Genomic DNA, 16,927 nt, shown 5'->3' on the forward strand with positions numbered 1-16,927 from the left:
GTGAAAGCTCTTTGTGAGCACATCTGAGACGCCGATTCTAGCGGAAGTTTTGCTGCGAACCAGCGGGGGGACGAAACCAGGCTCTCCTTTGAGATGACTGGGATCGTTTTCGGCCATGAAGAGCTACGACGGTCCAGCAAAATGACCCGTTTTGTCGCGATGTCAGCGACGGTCTCTGGGAGACGAAGCGCCGTTACGCTGCTTGTATTGCAGCGGGCGCAGCGCCGTTACGCTACTTGTATTGAGCGGGCGCAGGGGGGCACGAGCCAGCGTGTGTCGCGGCGTGCCCCGGGGATTCATATGTGCTGGGCCATGACGGGCTCGCGCTGAAATACATAGCCACGGATGATGAGTCCTTGAACCATTTGAAGTGGCTATTCCCCAATGTCTGAGCGGCGCTCTGTTGCGTTCTCTCACGACAAACCATTGGCTGGTCATCTGAGTGGCTCCAAGGTTTTAAGAAACTGAGTCAATCGGTGACTGCAGCCGGCATGAAGCGCGACATTTTCCGCTGTTGCCGTTCCTGCCATGTCTGTCAAATGGAGAAGTCGAGGGGTGGCAGGCCACCGGGCATGACGAAACCAACTGACAGTGTGCGTCCGTGGCAGATGGCCACCTGCGATTTCATGGGGCATTTCCCCAGTAACAAGCAGGGGCTCATTGCTGGAGAATCCCCCTATGGGGAAAGCCAGCCGTGCCTACATTGCAGACCTGAAGGCCTTTGCGTAACGGTCTGACGAGCTTGCGCTGGTGCCCATTGTCACCATAGGCAAGCGCCAAGGCACACCCGATGCGGTGGAACGCAGCCGTGCCCCGCACCGGTACAAGGTGAGGCGACGATCACCTGTGTGATTGATGCCGGACGACGGGCCTTTCCGCAACCGAAGGCATACCGCCTCACCGAGCGAGCTTGCTCGTTTAACCCTACCCAGAAGCAAGGTTGGTCTCCCCCTTTTCTGGCTCGCTCAGTTCCAGCCTGTGTGCTTTATTATTATTTTTTTTTGTGTGTGTGTGCCTCTGTTCCCATTTTTCGCTTTCTTCTGTTTCCATTCTTGATTCTTAACTTGTAAATTTTGTACAGCGAGTGCCTTCTTTTGTACAGCGCGTCATCTCTCTTCTTTTTTTTTTGAAATTGCGAGGGCTGCTCATTAGGCAGCCCCGACGCGCGGCTTTTCCGGTGTGTGTGGAGATGAAGTTGGGGCCATTTGGGGACGGGGAACATGGATGATGCCCCTTTCACTCAAGGCCGCCGCGGTTGCGAAGGTGCTCGGGACAGGTTCGTCGCTGAAGGTTGGCATCACCCTTTGTTTGGTGTGTGAGTGGCTGTGCGTGTGCGTGCCTGGGCGTGGAGGCGACGACGTCGCGCCATGTGTGTTTGCCGGCGCGTGCGGAGCGCGGTGGAAAGGAAGCCCCGCGCGGTCTTCCCATGTGTGCCTTGGATCGCCACGGAGTCACGGACTTTTCACACCCGGGGCCCCTTCGGCGTGTTCGCTGTCCCTGCACCTAACCTGTACCACCACCGACCGAGATCGTTTGCAGCCAAGGATGAACGTTGACCACTCAGAAGTCAACGAGCGGTGAGTCACCGCAGGCTCCCTGAGCTGCACCGACGAACTTTGGAACTTCTGTACATAGTTGTGTGTGTACATAGTTGTTCTGTACATAGTTGTTTTTGTACATAGTTATTCTGTACATAGTGGTGTCCTGTACATGACTGTGTTCTGTACATAGTCGTTGTTACTTAGCCTCCGGAACTTTGTACATTATTATTCATATCATCTTGTTCATTTTTTTTGTGCGCCTTGCTAATGTTTGTCTTTCTTGAGTGTCTGTCTTCTCGAGATCTTTCTTGCTGGAACTGAAGTGTAGTTGACTTGTTGCGTGAGGATAGCATTCTTTTCCTCATGCTGGGGACCTGCCGCGTGCTTTCACTGATGGGTAGGAGGGCAATTAAGGAGAGGAGGATGTGGGATTCGGGCTTGCTGCGGCTGCCCTTTGCGCGGCCGCCGCCCGCTTCCCAATTGTTCTCCCCGTTCCCTTTCTCCCGCCTGAGGCGGCGCCCAGACGGCCATAGACGTCCGACGGTCGACCGACGGACGTCCTTTTTCGGACCTTCGGACATCCGACGGAAGTCCGGTTATGTTCGATATACGTACAGCGGACGTCCGTCGGACTATCGTTCGTGGATCCGGATCGCGTCCCACGGACGTCCGACGGGCAGCCGGAGGCGGACATTCGGACGTTTCCCGGAACATGCTTGCAGGGCCCGCTATTGGTGTAAAAACTTGCCAATAACTCGTGTAAAGCTCAGCAAGCATGTGCCATGGAAATTTCAGTCACATACTAGTGCTCAATGCCTTTGTCGTGAGAGTAAAGCAGACAATAGAATATGCAACAGGTTCAAGTTTCCTGTTGTCTGCTTTACTTTCACACACAAAGCACTGAACAGTAGTGTGCAATTAAAACTTCCATCAAAGAGGCACATATGCTAGCTGAGCTTTACACAAATGCACCATTCCTGAAAACATGCTAAGTGCATAGGCATACCAGCATGCGTGGTTGTAAAAACAGCATTTTTTTTTTGCTTTATCGCAAAAACTGCATGCATAAATAGTCTACACTAAAAAAATATCGATGTTAAGGAATGGCATGGTAAAATGCAGGCCGACTGGAGTATTAAGAATCTGCTTGAATAATTTTTTTTAATTATCCTTGGCCGTGACAGCTCTTCCCTTGGGGAGGTGGTGGAGGAAAAGGTATTTATTGAAACCTAATATTTCGGAATTAGCGAGGAGATGATCGAGTTCTCTGTGGGCGGCCTCCGCAGGCCGGGATTCCAGGAGCAGTTACTATCCTGTGCATTTGCTCGATCAGCTGTTGCTGGTCTTTCAGGCCTAAGATGGAAAGAGCAGGCTGGGCTCCTCCTGCAATAGAAGGGAAAATGAAATTCAAGTTATCTGTGCTGAACTTTGATTACACATCTCCAAGGGCAACTGCCAGCTTCTTTCAATTGCTTTTTCCAGGTGGCACTGTACGCATGCATCTCCATTCAGAACTGTCACATACTATATAGAAAGGTCATATAACTGCAGCAAAACCCATGCAGAATAACAAAAGATACAAACGTAGTTTGATCAGAACCTGGCATTCAGTATTTTAATGTTTTTATGTCGTCTTTTTGAACATGCCACTCTGACCAAACATGGCATGTTATGCTTGCTGCTATGCACCCTCAGCAATGCCCAAGACATGGAGTGCACATGCAGAGAAACTAAGCATAAAGGATGCTGTATATGAACATAAAGCACAGCCAGAGCTTTGCAGTATTACACAGGTACGCACTGGCGGCAGAAACCTGCATTTTGAGCGGTTTAACAGGCAGATTTCTAAAGTCATTGTTCCTGCTCTGAAAAGAAGTGATCAATAATAACATCATTTAAAATTGTTACCTTTTTGTTCTGTAAACTGCACATTTCGCTGGTTTCCATGTGCCCTCTACCGAAGACATTCCCTGGGCGTGTCGGGGGTATATCGACACCAACATCTAGGCTACAAGCGTCTAGAAAGCGTCTCCTTAGAGCAGCTGCGACGAAGTAACTTATCTGATAACATGCAAGCTGCTGCAGCAGAATAAAGATAGACATTTGACATGTGGCTAAAGCCCAATGTGGATGCATAGCCCGCGGCAGTGATTGCGCAGTGTTCATGCTTCTACAAGAGTTAAAAGTAAAGTTAAAAGTAAAGTTATTTGTTTACCCACAGCGCTATATGTGACATTAAAATAGCAAGGCTTATAGTCACACAAAACACAAAAAGCTGACAACCACAAGCTCCTGATGTATTACCGGCAGCATGCAGCATGGATGTTAGTTACTGAAATATGGCTGCACAATTCTGGCAACCAGCTGTGCATGTATGTCATGGATTTCTCAACTACGCACAACAAATTACAAAAAAAATAATGGTATTTATAAATGGAGCCAGCTGTTCACAAGAAACACTGTAGCTTATTTATGGGGAAGGTAGTGGGCGCCAAAGAAACTGCCCCTGTAAAGGCGCCTAATTTGCCCCTATGTAATATCGGGGACAAGTGTATGGACTACACAAACTGCAATCAAAGCACATAACTTTCACATCGACCAGGAAACTCTGATCATACTTGTTGATGTGAAAGTTGAACGTTAGTTCTTTCATGTGTGCAAGAGAAATAAGGTCACAATTCGTTTACATCGCGATTCTAGTCCAAAATCTACACATACTGTCCAGAGACTTTCACCCCCGCAGTATAAGCCACCACTTGGGTAAGAGATTAGTAAAAGAAGTGTATAAAAGACATTAGTGCTGTTGGACAGCCATAGCTATAAAAATGGTATTGACATTGGAGTACTGCCTTAAGGCGGGGCCTAGGGCATTACAAAAGCAAGAGTTAATGTCCGCTGGTCCTCATTTGAACGAACAAAAAGAGGGGGGGGGGGGGGAAGAAATCTACCTCAACTACATGTTGTGAGTGACACCAAGCCGCAGTTAGTATTAAAGATATCACACAGTTTTGTGGAAGATTTGGGAGCGCTTTGCTGCTTTCTTACAGGATTGGACAAAAGAGCTCACCATCTTCAGAAAGGCACGTTATATAGAAATGAAAATAGTGAATTTACTGCATCTGGCCACAACAACTTGCACACGGAGAGGAAGATGAACTGAAAATTTTATACATGAATGTACGTATTTACAACAGGTGAAACAATGACCATGATCTATGCCGAAGAGGAAAGAGATCAAAATTTAGCTCAGAATGAGTTCTCCAGGCCGCGGGGCCGTTTCATTAACTTCGGGACTCCGCCCACATTTCTCATCCCCAATGACAACGAACTCACACATGACTGGCTAACAAACATTTTGGCATGTCTTTCCACTTTCATAAGTTCTTCACCCTCTCCCTAATACAAGCAATGCAAAAGGGACAACAAATTCGTTTCACAACAAACAGAATTTAGAGAATGGACCTCGAAATGATTGGCTCACTAGGTCACATGCCAAACTCTCTCCCCTAGGAAAAAAAAAAATTAGAACCCATCAAAACGGCGTCCCACGTGCGCAACCATTGCCCAAAGCTTGCATCCTTGGCGGCTCCTTTTACAGGGCAATTATTGCAATTATTGGCGTCCGAGTCAGCACCATTGCGGACCAAATCAGAAGAGCCAACCCACATCCTCCCGCTCCGCATCATACCGTCACTGTTACACACTTGCCCTTTTTCAACGCCGCCATCTCCCACCATTGTTGACATCCAGGGTTGGAATCCTCAACGAGACTCCACTCAGCGCGCCTGCACTGAATAATTGTCACTTTTATGGGCTCCCCAATAAGGAAGCGGGCCTTACACCCTTCAACCTGACAGTGTTTTTTCTTTGAACGATAAGCAGTTCTTCCAAAAGAGATGCTCGTTTCAAAGCTGTGCTGCCTCCGGGTGATGGGTCCAGTCAGCGTACTAAGGACCCCTTAGTACGCTTAGTACTAGTACGCTTAGTACTAAGGACCCCTTAGTTGTATACTGTTCGTCAGTTCAGTTCAGGCGTTCAGTCGTGTCCGACACTTCGTGACCCTGTGGACCATGTCACGCCACGCTTTCCGGTCTCTCACTATCTTCTTAACATCACATAGCTTCATCTGCAATGCCTCGAGAATGCCATCTAACCATCGCGTTCGCTGCCTACCCCTTCTCCGGCGACCCTCAACCTTTCCCAACATCAAATCTTTCTCCAGCGACTCCTCTCTTCTCATCAGATGACCAAAGTAGCTGAGCTTTAACTTTAGAATTTGACCCTCCAATGAGCAGTCAGGGTTTATGGTCGACAATATCGACTGATTTGATCTTCTGGCAGTCCAAGGAACTCTTAAGAGTCTTCGCCAGCACCACAATTCAAACGCGTCAATTCTTCGGCGGTCAGCCTTTTTCACAGTCCAACTAAAGCTCCTTAAATAAAAATGAGCCCCCTACATGACACAGCAACGAGAACAAACTGCCTGTCCCCGCGTCTTCGAGTGCGACAGCAAAGTCCTCGGAAGAGGGGACTTCTTTCCCTCTCTGCCTACGTTTCCGTTAAGCACTGTAGCTGCCTCTCTGTGCGCGTCTCTCCGCCTCCTGTCCGAGGGCAAGTGGGAGACGGCCGCAGCTGGGCATTGAACAGGTGACTCAAAAAGAGCAGACTAATAATGGTGCCTAGCATACCCACCGATACCTTACAGAAATCATTAAAGAAATGAAAGCAACACATCAGATAACGCTACAATGTTTCTAAGTGCAAAGTCGACAACTCCAAGCCATATAAATATATGTACATCTCCGCACATTAACTAGACAGAAACAGTGCAGAGTAAACTAATAATTCAGTGTCTAGCAACACTATTAAAAGGGGATAAAGGCCATGGGGGGCTGCGATTATTAGTACCATTTTGCCTTTAAACTACAATAACATACTTGTTGCAAGCTTAAAATCAAAGATTCACACCTGTCCCACCCACAGCAATGGAACACACATCTGACTCAAGTCTGCAGAGAAAGAGCAAGCTAGACTATTGCAGATGCACCCTTGGTTATTTTTCTGGCATTTCTGAGGGTGAAGAATCTGACTTGTCAGTAGCATGTATATGAATAAGAATCCTATGACAGTAAATGCATCAGATTTTCTGGAGTGGCTTTTTTTTGCTGACCACATATGAGGTGAGCTATAATTTATCCAACTTGGCCTAGGTTTATTCTATGAATAACAAAGCTATAGCAGGTACACAGTCGTCCACTCAGACTGAACATGCGAGTGCGTGGCATGCACTTTTTGAGATGCCACTGCATCCATCGCAGCTGCGCACCGTAGCGAAGAGGCAGACAGCGTGAAGTACCAGCCTCTAGTCCCTCTACCACCACTGGGGTCCCAAACTAGGGACCCCTTGTTTTTGTCAGGACAGGCCTCCTCAGGGTCAGCTAGTGAGTAACCTCCTGTATTTGTATCTGACGGCAATGTTTTCCACCACCACCCACAATACGCAGCTGCGCATCATAGCAGATGTGAAGCAACAGTTCCTGGTCCTTCTATGCATAAGCTACTTTGCCTTGATGCATGCCTGCGCACGATAGTAAAGAGGCAGACGACATGACGCAGCAGCTCATGGTACCTTTACACATGAGCCCCCCCCCAATGTACTTCAATATGCACCATAGCAAATATACAGACTACGCCACACAGCAGCTCCTGGTCCCTCTATGCATAAGCCATTTTGCCTCAATACGCACCTGCATACCTGAGCGAAGAGGCAGACGTGAAGCTGCAGCTCCTGGGCCCTCCATGCACAAGCCACTTAGCATCAATGCACGACTGTGCACTGTAGTAAAGAGGCGAAGAACGTTAAGCAGCAGCTCCTGGTCCCTCTACACATCAGCCATTTTGCCTCAATGTGCATCTGCACACCGTAACAAACAGCCAGATGTGACAAAGAAGCTCCTGGTTTCTCTACACATAAACCACTTTGCCTCAATGCACGTCTGCACACCGGAGCAAAGAGGCAGATGACGTGAAGCTGGAGCGGCTAGTCCCTCTACGCACAAGCCACTTAGCCTTGATGCATGGCTGCGACGGATGCATTGCTATTTTGCAAACTGCATGCCACACATTCCCATTCAAGCTAAGAGTGGACGACTGTGTAAACGTAAAATACTGGTTATTTACTTCTCCCTCCTCCAGTCACCGAACGGACAATGACAAAAAGTAACATGGTGGACAATGTAAAAAGAATTTGCTGCATAAAGTTTGTTGAAACCAGTTCTACATCCTACATGTAAACAAGCTAAAACCTTAATGTCGAAGGGATGTCCTGTGTGTTTAAAATCATCACGCTCAAAAACTTCAACACTGACAATCATGATTCAATATTAATAATATAGATAATGATACTATACTCACTTTTAGCCATACCAAAGAAATGAGAATGCAAAGGGATGTTGCTGTTTTTCCCCCGTGGATGACAGTTTTCCATGTTCAAAGTGCTGCTTCCTGTTGGCTTACGAAATCGGCTACAGCAAATGGCATCTGAAAAATTTTTGGAAGCCTCATGCTAGTCTTCAACGAGAAAAACATTGCCATACAGAAGCAGAACACAAATACTTTTACAACACACTAAAAGCACCAACTGCGGTGCTGTTTTTAGGATGACTAGGTAGAGGTTTTGCTGTAGCAAGCCAAATGTTAGCCTTCAATAAGGAAAGCATTCCCATGCCCACATCATGTGACCAGCGGTTATCAGAAGCCTTGTATGTGAGCATGATGCCCTAGATTCAATTTATGGCTATCACTGTATTAACAAGCATGGGTTTAAAGCTACTTTAATATGATAATCTAAGAACATGGTAAGAGCTTTCAGTGCGAGACATAAGCTCAGTATCATGCACTATAAGGTGCTGCATGGCTCTAGTGTAGCTTTGGCATTATCTTGCTGTCAATAATGCAATGAAGTTCTGAGGAGCCTTTGAATATCTGTAAGGACAAAGCAACAACAATTTTGTTTTCATCTCACTTTTGCTCAACTCGTTTGTTTTTTTTTCTTTTGAGCCCGCGGCTTGCATGGCCTCCCAGTATGCCTGTTTTGCATAAAAGAAGGCGTTGCAGGCACCAGAGCTCACAGCCCAACTGTGTCGCGGCGGCGGTATGTCAAATTCCTGCCAGAACCGCGCAGAACAACGGGTCAAGAAAAAGACAAGTGCTGACTTTTTTTTTTCTCACATCTCCTTGTCCGGTTGTTCTGCGCGGTTCGGTCCCACATGCATAACCAACATGCGCAAGGTGCTGTCCTGGTTTGTCAAAGCTGAAGAAGAGTACTAAACCTTTAGTTATTTAGTAGCTACAGCCGTTCCTTCTAGAAACTGTAGTTGCCGTAAAGCTCGAGAGAAAGATGAGCGGCTGTCCATAAAAAAAAAAAAAAAAAAAAACGCGCGACGTTTTCACAAGTGTAGGCATGTCGCACGATAGGCTCGCGGAGTGCAAAAGTTTTCTCGTATAGTTTTTACAACTCAGCACGTTGCGCATGGTTAACAAATTAACTCCTTTAAAGCTCGGGCAGGCACTCCTTTATCAGAGACAGAGAAGTTGCGCGGCTTACTGGCGCAGCGTCCAGTAATGCCGAGAAAGATGGCCCTCAGACTTGAGGCTGCAATTTAGTTAGTCGGCGCGGAGCCATCCTGTCAGTCTCGCCTAAAACACTCGACCGTTCGGCTGCTGTACAGAGCTGTTTCCTTATCCAAAAGCTCAGCACCATCGGTGCATCGAAAAGTTCCACTAAAGAAACAAAAGTTCGGTGAAATACTTACTTTGGAATCGGCGGGTGAACAAAGTGTGCCAGCCGCACCAAGCCACAGCAAAAACAATGCTAGCAGTGCATTACAGCCGTAGGTATTTGTAACTGCGCAGAAAATGCAGAACACGGAAACGTGAAGCCATCTCCCATGACTAAACTTCAACTTGTCAGGTGGATTGGATTGGCTCATTTCAGATTTTTTTGAGGATAGGTTCGGTTTCGTTCTTTTTGAGCTTGCTGCTTGCTGCGTCTATTCAGCCACTGATTAAAATTTCACTGAAGCATCATGATAGAAAATGTTTAATGGTCATCTAACTTTTCATCAAAAATTTTTGATGGAAGAATTCAACGATGAAACATGCGGAAAATAAAAAAAAAGCTGTTTAATGGAAACGCTTTCTATCGCATCGATTCGCTCTGGCATCATATAATGGACTTGACGTCACTACTGATTTATACGCAGTTCAGATGAGCACGACGACTACAAACTATATAATAGCTGTGTAAAAGCAAATCCAGTGGCGGACGTACGGCGGCTGTCCGCTGGGCGAACGGATTCGACCATCCGCTTTCGTACGTACGCCGGAATTCCGGCGGACGTCCGAAATCGGCCGCCGAGTTGAGGCCGAGTTCGGTTGTCCGTCGGACGTCAGTGGCCGTCTGGGCGGAGAGGGGCTCGAGCGACTTGTCACTGTCGTTCGGGCCACAGCTCCGCCCTGGCGTCCCAGTGGCTGTTCCCATTGGCGCCTTTTGGCGGGAACACGGCACCGCTTCGACAGCCGCGCTCGCGCGACTGTCCGAGCGGAGCTCAGAGAGAGACCCCTCCGAGACATCGCAAGGTGCGTACGCAACTGTTCTTGTCTGCCGGCCTTTGTCCGCGCAGACCAGTGTGTACTCGAGTTCGTCTGCTCCGGGTCTCACCTGAGAGCGAAGCTCGAGCCTGTCGATCGTGATCCAACGATCCGCGACAGGCGTACCTTGCGGTGGTTGCCCACTTTCTCTCAAAGGAACCCTCTGGTCACTGCGAGAGAGAGATCACAGCACGCCCTTGCGTGCTTGCGGCGCGCACTCCGTGTCACTTCGTGCGCGCAGGGGAGCCTTGCTCCTCGCGCGCTCCCTTGACACGGTGACTGCGTATGTGTGTGTATGTGCGTTTGTAAATATGCGTAGGTGCGTTTGTAAATATGTGTATGTGTGTGCGTGTGTGTGTGTGTGTGTGTGTGCCGCTGGAGGATGGCGTTTCAATAAACGTCTCCTTTGTGAACTTGGAGGTTGGTGTCCTTGCAGCGAAGTGCTCTCCTCCCGGTGGAGGTTGAGTGCGCGCTGCAGTGTTTCAGTGCGCGCGCGGTGACGGCTGATCGGGGCTTCGGCTCGCGCGACGCTCGAACCCGCGGTGGTTGGTGGCCTATGTCCACGTAGAAACCACAACTTTACGGTGTAATTCCACACTTTGTTTCTTTTCCATCGAATTTATCCAATTTTTACCTTCTGTGTTTTTCGCGCTTCCGGCTTTCCGGTTGTGCACTCTTGCGGTGCGGTGCAGTAGGTCTTCGCCTTGACGAGTCGATGTGCAGCTCGCCGCAGTAGTAGCGCAGGCCTCTAGTAGATTCGGCATGTCTTCTGCCACGGCTCTGAGGTAGAATTTAAACGAAGAAATTAGCTAGAAACATCCTGTTTCCTCGGTCTGCATGTTAGGAACGAGCATAATGCCATTTCACATACATTGGACTGCCGAATGTTCTGCACGGCGAGGTGCGTGTGTGTTGTGCCGGCACTAGATCTTCGGAGGTCGATGTAGGACCTAAGACAGCGTAAATGCTAAGAATAGCTCGCTCGCATTACGGGCAGATCGAGGTGATAGTTTAGTGCGAAACGAAAGCTGCTAGTAATGTGCGTATCTCGATGCCAGCTGGTGGAGCTGGTGCAGTACGTAGCATCGCCTGCAGCTATGTGCGTGACAGCGATGCTTGCCGTACACAACCCTAAGTGAAGACCGCGATTTATGTTAGAACGGATGCACTCTTCGTAGCACCTCATCGAGATCATAGAGGATAAGATTCATTCACGCGTAGCAAGCGGAATGTGGCCGCGTTCGACGTGCATATAGCCACGAGCCTGTATATCGACGTCCGCCGTATCTTTACGAGAATCGAATGGATACGTCGGACGTACCTTTAGACACTTCGATATTTTTTTCATGCAAAGAACTACAGCCGCTGGTATCAAGACGAGGGCTCTACAGAAGCCGTAGAAAAAAGAAAAGAAAAGAAACTACTTCGACGCTTCTTGAACGACGAGGGAGGGGGGGGGGGGGGGCGTGAAGAAGAAAGAAAAGTGCTTCTCGCTGCGCGGGACCCGCTGCCCCCCATCGGTCCATCTCTTCTCCCTGCGGCAAAGCGGAAAGAACCACGGGGAGGCGAAAGGCATCGAGGCACCCTACCGCGGGGGGCGACAGGAATGCCGAAGCAGAGAGAAATAGCGGCGAAAAAAAAAAAGAATTGCATGCACCGCACACAGGGAGATTATCGCTGCTTTTGCAGCTTGTCCCCCCCCCCCCCCCTCTTCCCTTCTTGAGGTCACGTGGCCAAAAGGCGGGAAAAAACATCCCGCAGAGCTAAGATGCGCGGCGCCACTCAGTCGACGGCCAGCCTCCGCGTGGGCGCGATGCATACTGCCTAATTTTATCGTCCGCTTTTATTTCGCGCAAATTCAATCTGTCTCAACCTCTTGCAGCAGTCAGCGTTTGAAAAGAACAGCCCATATATGCAGCTGATGACTGCAGCCGCTCTGTACAGATTCTTCGTGCCGAAGTTCACCAAAACATGCGTAAGTACATGATCTTTCGGTCTTGATCAGAGGAGCTTTTTGCTCGATTCGATATTATACTAAACATAATAATGTATTGTTTTGGAGCATATGTTCGTCTTGTTATATACTCCTTGCATCTTTCTTCATATATATATATATATATATATATATATATATATATATATATATATATATATATATATATATATATATATATATATATATATATATATATATATATATATATATATATATATATATAATTGGTGTGGGCGCTGATCACGCAGGAAGACTTGCTGAGCCGTTTGGAAACAAGGCTGCGGCTGGCTGCAGTGGCAGAGTTAGCTCATTTTGCTGCAGTCTGGGTCCTTGGGTATCTCCTGTCCCAAAATGCTCGCCTTTTAATATGGAGGGACACTCACTATACCGGTCAGGTAAGTCCAATTAGCACATATTTTGTTCGATACGACAATATACTTCAACTGTTTCTGGAGCGCGTATATATATGTGCATCTTGTTACTACGTACATTTTTTTTTCTTTTTATAATCGATGTGTGCGCATTTCGCTCTGATTGCGCAGGAAGACGTGCTGAGCCGACTTGGAAACGATGCTGCGGCGGTGGAATTAGCTCTTTTCGCTGCAGTCCGAGGTCCGATCTCCTCTGCCCCAAAACGCCCGTCTTTCACTTCTTCACATCGAAGTGCATGCACTGACATGTATACCCATCAGGTAAGTCAAATTAGCGCTGATTTTCTTCTATACGATAATGTACTGCAACTAATTATGTATTGTTTTGAGACTTATGCGCATCTTGTTACTGTAAATGCATATTTTGTAATTGGTGTGCGCGCCTTGCGCTGATCGTGCAGGGAGGCGATATCAGCTGATCTGGAAACTGGCTTCGACAGTGGAAGCTCGTTTCGCCGAAGCCCGAAGTCCTTGGTCTCCTCTACTTTCACTTCTTTATGACGGTGCACTTGCCGGACAGGTATTAGCGCTGATTTTGTTCAGGAAATTCGATTATCCGACTCACATCGATGGGACCAGTTAAATGTCAAATGCTATCACTGATATAAATATTGCAGCACCCCTCGCCATAGGAGCGATCAGAAGCTGTACTAGCATCATCGCTACTGCCAAGCAAGCTCGTGCCAGGACTGAGCACAAGATTTATGCCGTGTATATTATTATTTTTTTTCCTGCTGTAATGATGTATATACGTGAAAATTGATGGTTGAGTGATGCGGTATGCTGGCAAGGTAAGTGAGCCAGTGCGTTCATTTTGTGGATTTTGGAATTATATATGTGATGCACACAGATCTGAGCCGTTTCACATTGATTTTGCTCTGTGCGCTTGCTTTCTGGGCAAGCAGTTGTATTTTCATCGTGCGGATTATTTCCTGGTGCTTACATGCTCATGAGGTGTTCAGCTAACTTGTTTCAAGCTTTAAAAATTTACAACGGGTTCTATAAGCTTCTAAGAATTGGTCTGTCTAAATAGCCGTCTTGGCTGATGAGACAATTTTTAAAATAATGCTCGGTTGTTAAATAACGAAAATAAATCAAATGACTTATCGTTAAATATCCGGTCGCTTTTGCTGTAAAAGTTCCATCTAGTTTGAGAAAATTAAGTTGTATTCTACGGAATAAACTTATTGTAGGTTTCATGTAAATATCGCGGAAACTGTTCGTTCTGCCGCGTTGGAATCCCTCATACGCGCTCTATGACAAGCGCGGACACTTGGTTTTGCTAGAATTATTAAATTGCAGCATTAGCATGCAAGAACGCGCTTCGGGAGGATAAGGTTTGAGTGCGCTACGGTTGCAAATTGCAACATCATGACTCCAGCAAAACAAAGTGATCGCGCCTTTCTCGCGGATTCACGGATCCTGATTACCTATTGTGGCTTTGCGCTAATGCGTTTTCAGTAGGGTCGCATGAAGTCAAGCGCATAAAATATATTGATGTGATAGTGCAGTTGGTGGCAGTGAGCAGACATTATTTTTTCTACCTTTCCACCCTATATTTGCCTGCAATGTAAAAGTCTAGGCGAAAAGGAAATATTTAATTAAAACACTTTTCTTCATACAGCTGACCAAGATGGAACCTGCCGCAGATCCGACCAGTCCGCAGACATCAAGTGATCGACAGGCTGCCAAAAGAAGGAGACCAAGCCTCAAGCCCATCTTCCATATGTGGCACACGCGCAGTCATATATCCACGCTTATTAAAAAGCAAATCGCGAGCTTTTTCTGAACGCTGTTGACAAATAAATTTTTCACCAAATACTGCAGCTTTTGTTCATGGCATCAGAAAAGCTACTGCTTTTCTTGATGCATTTGTATGTGTTTCCCCGTTATATATGCATGGGCCGCGATATATTAAATGCATGGCATGATACCTGCACGAAGGGCGATGCCGGCCACTAACCGGCGTCGGGAAGCAACCGGCCGACGTACGGTCTTTCGTCAGCAAAATGCTAGGGCAGACGAGCGGCCGACCATTCAGTAACGCTGGCAGACGGCAGGCCCACGTGCGACAGGTAGTCGGTCACATCGGCCCAAAAGGTCGAGCCGTAGTCGATTGCCGAAAATCGGCCGACGTTAGGTCAGTGTCAATCCCCGACGCCGGCCCTCATTCGGGTGCCGAAGGTCGGCCGGCCACTTTTTGGTCGGCGAGAAAAGTCGGCCCTACCTTTTGCCACACACTTTTTTTTGCTTGAGAAGGGCTACAATGACTACGCAGGCAGACTCATCATGGCTGAGAAACGACCAATATATCAAACGACGACTTGAAATGACGAACTGTGGCAAACGATGAGAGTCAAATGATAGAAGAAGGGTAGGCTTTCGCCGTCCTCCGCTTAAGAGACATCTAAGAGACCCTCTAATTTTATCTGCCGAGCTCGCTTCAGGCAAAGACAGCAGCGTGAGGAGTGGAAATGCACTCGCTTCCTCTGAAATGAACGCGGCGCTGAGGTTAAAAAGTCCAGATGCTGAAGCATAATGCCCTATCAGCTGCCATTGAATTTGCTACGAGGGACCGCAGATTGGACTTGTTGGTGATTAAATTAGAGGTTAACCGTGCAAACAACGTGACGGGAACAGGAAAAGAAGACTGCACAACCGCGCTAGTTATGTCGTCCTCTTTTCCTGTACGTGTTCCCGTCACGTTGTTTAACCTGTTTAGTTATCAGAGAGCTGGTCAGTGAACTAGGATTGTTAACGATATATTGTGAAGCAGATGAACACGATGAGGTTGCACCAGGAGCTTTTCTTGCAGGTTATGTTGTGAGAACATATGTTCTACTTAAGTTGAGAACAACCCAGAGGGCTATGGAACGAAAAATGGTAGGGGTAACATTAAGAGATAGAAAGCGTGCAGAGTGGGTCAGAGAAATAACTCAAGTTACCGACATTCTAGTAGAAATTAAGAAGAAGAAATGGACATGGGCAGGACATGTAGTGCGAAGAGAGGATAACCGATGGTCGCTGAGGGTAACAAACTGGATTCCAAGGGAAGGAAAGCGTAGCAGGGGGCGGCAGAAAGTTAGGTGGGCGGATGAGATTAAGAAGTTCGCAGGGGTCAAGTGAATGCAGCTTGCACAGAACCGGGTTAAGTGGAGAAATATGGGAGAGGCCTTCGCCCTGCAGTGGGTATAATCAGGATGATGATGATGATGATGATGATGAGAAAAGGCTGCGAAGGATGTTTTTTTGTATAAGCATGCAATTTGTTCTAAATTTTGCCGCCCTAGACTGAGTGGCCTTGCAAGTAAAGGAGCCTGTGCATACAACATTTGTTTATACTGTTGAGACTGTTTGAGCTGATGCGATAAAATGAAAAGCCACGTTCCACAGAAAATCCGGCGCCCGCTCTGTCGGCGGAAAGTCGGAAAAAAACCTCTCTGGGAAGGCACTTTAGTTTGGGATATGGCCAGACACCTTTGGCGCAATGAGAACACATGACATGTTCAATATGGCAGGAGCTGGCAAACCAGAGAGAGTCAATAAGATGTAAGGGTGAAATGTGAATTATTGAAAGCGGGACCCTTAGATCCCAAGTCAGGCACACTGTACTCCTATAGGGCACGTTCGTACGGCTTCGGTAAAGAGAGGATATATATAGCTATGTGTAGGGTGCTATTTCATATAATGCGGTGGCTTAAGGCTGCATTTTAATGATATGCGACAGAGGCAGCAATTACGGGATACGGTGAATAAGCAGGTAGCAAAGTGCGGGCACTCTAACGAGACTCCTCAAGGAGACTTAAGAAAGTTTTGTTTATCGCTATCAGGTTGTTGCTTAATTTATGCGATATCTGGTAATGGTTTTGAGGCGGCATGTCAGTCGAGCAAGAGCCTGTTGCAGGAAATATGAGTCAACTGAACCAGTTACAGGTTAATGAAAACCAAGGACAAGGGAGGCTTGATGTAACCCGCAAAGGAAGTAATCAAGCTTTGTCAGCTTACGAGCACCTTCATTAACAGGATGATGAAGTCTGAAGAGGTCCGGCGAAGTAGCAAGCTGTGTAAACTTTTGGTTTCATCATTGTTTTCTCACTGTACACAGTACCTGCAGCTAATCTATAACAACAATTGCTAAGGCGCTATGCAAGATATCGTTAAGTTGCTGCCCCAGCGAGCTGGGCTGGAAATGTCAACTCAACAGTGGAGCGATGTTTATGGCTATGGGATAAACCTCTCTCAAGAAAGGTTTTCCGTCTGCGATTGGTATTTTTCTTCCTTTTTTTTTGTGTGGCCATTAAATAAGC

The 16,927-nt window shown here is 47.2% G+C and overlaps 2 long non-coding RNA genes across 2 annotated transcripts; one reads left to right on the forward strand and one right to left on the reverse strand.

Moving 5' to 3' along the window:
* Nucleotides 1-2,613: 2,613 nt before the first annotated feature.
* On the reverse strand, nt 2,614-9,511 carry LOC146187504 (uncharacterized). Its single transcript, XR_014708245.1, has 3 exons — nt 9,356-9,511; nt 7,956-8,081; nt 2,614-2,924 (listed from the first exon to the last, which is right to left on the reverse strand). It is a non-coding gene; the product is annotated as an uncharacterized LOC146187504 (long non-coding RNA).
* A 3,221-nt stretch (nt 9,512-12,732) lies between these two features.
* LOC146187505 (uncharacterized) lies at nt 12,733-14,439 on the forward strand. Its single transcript, XR_014707935.1, has 3 exons — nt 12,733-12,881; nt 13,022-13,140; nt 14,245-14,439. It is a non-coding gene; the product is annotated as an uncharacterized LOC146187505 (long non-coding RNA).
* Nucleotides 14,440-16,927: the final 2,488 nt, after the last annotated feature.

The sequence above is a fragment of the Amblyomma maculatum genome, chromosome 6 (genome assembly GCF_055883805.1).
Source record: "Amblyomma maculatum isolate TAMU_Amacu chromosome 6, ASM5588380v1, whole genome shotgun sequence".
Classification (NCBI taxonomy): domain Eukaryota; kingdom Metazoa; phylum Arthropoda; class Arachnida; order Ixodida; family Ixodidae; genus Amblyomma; species Amblyomma maculatum.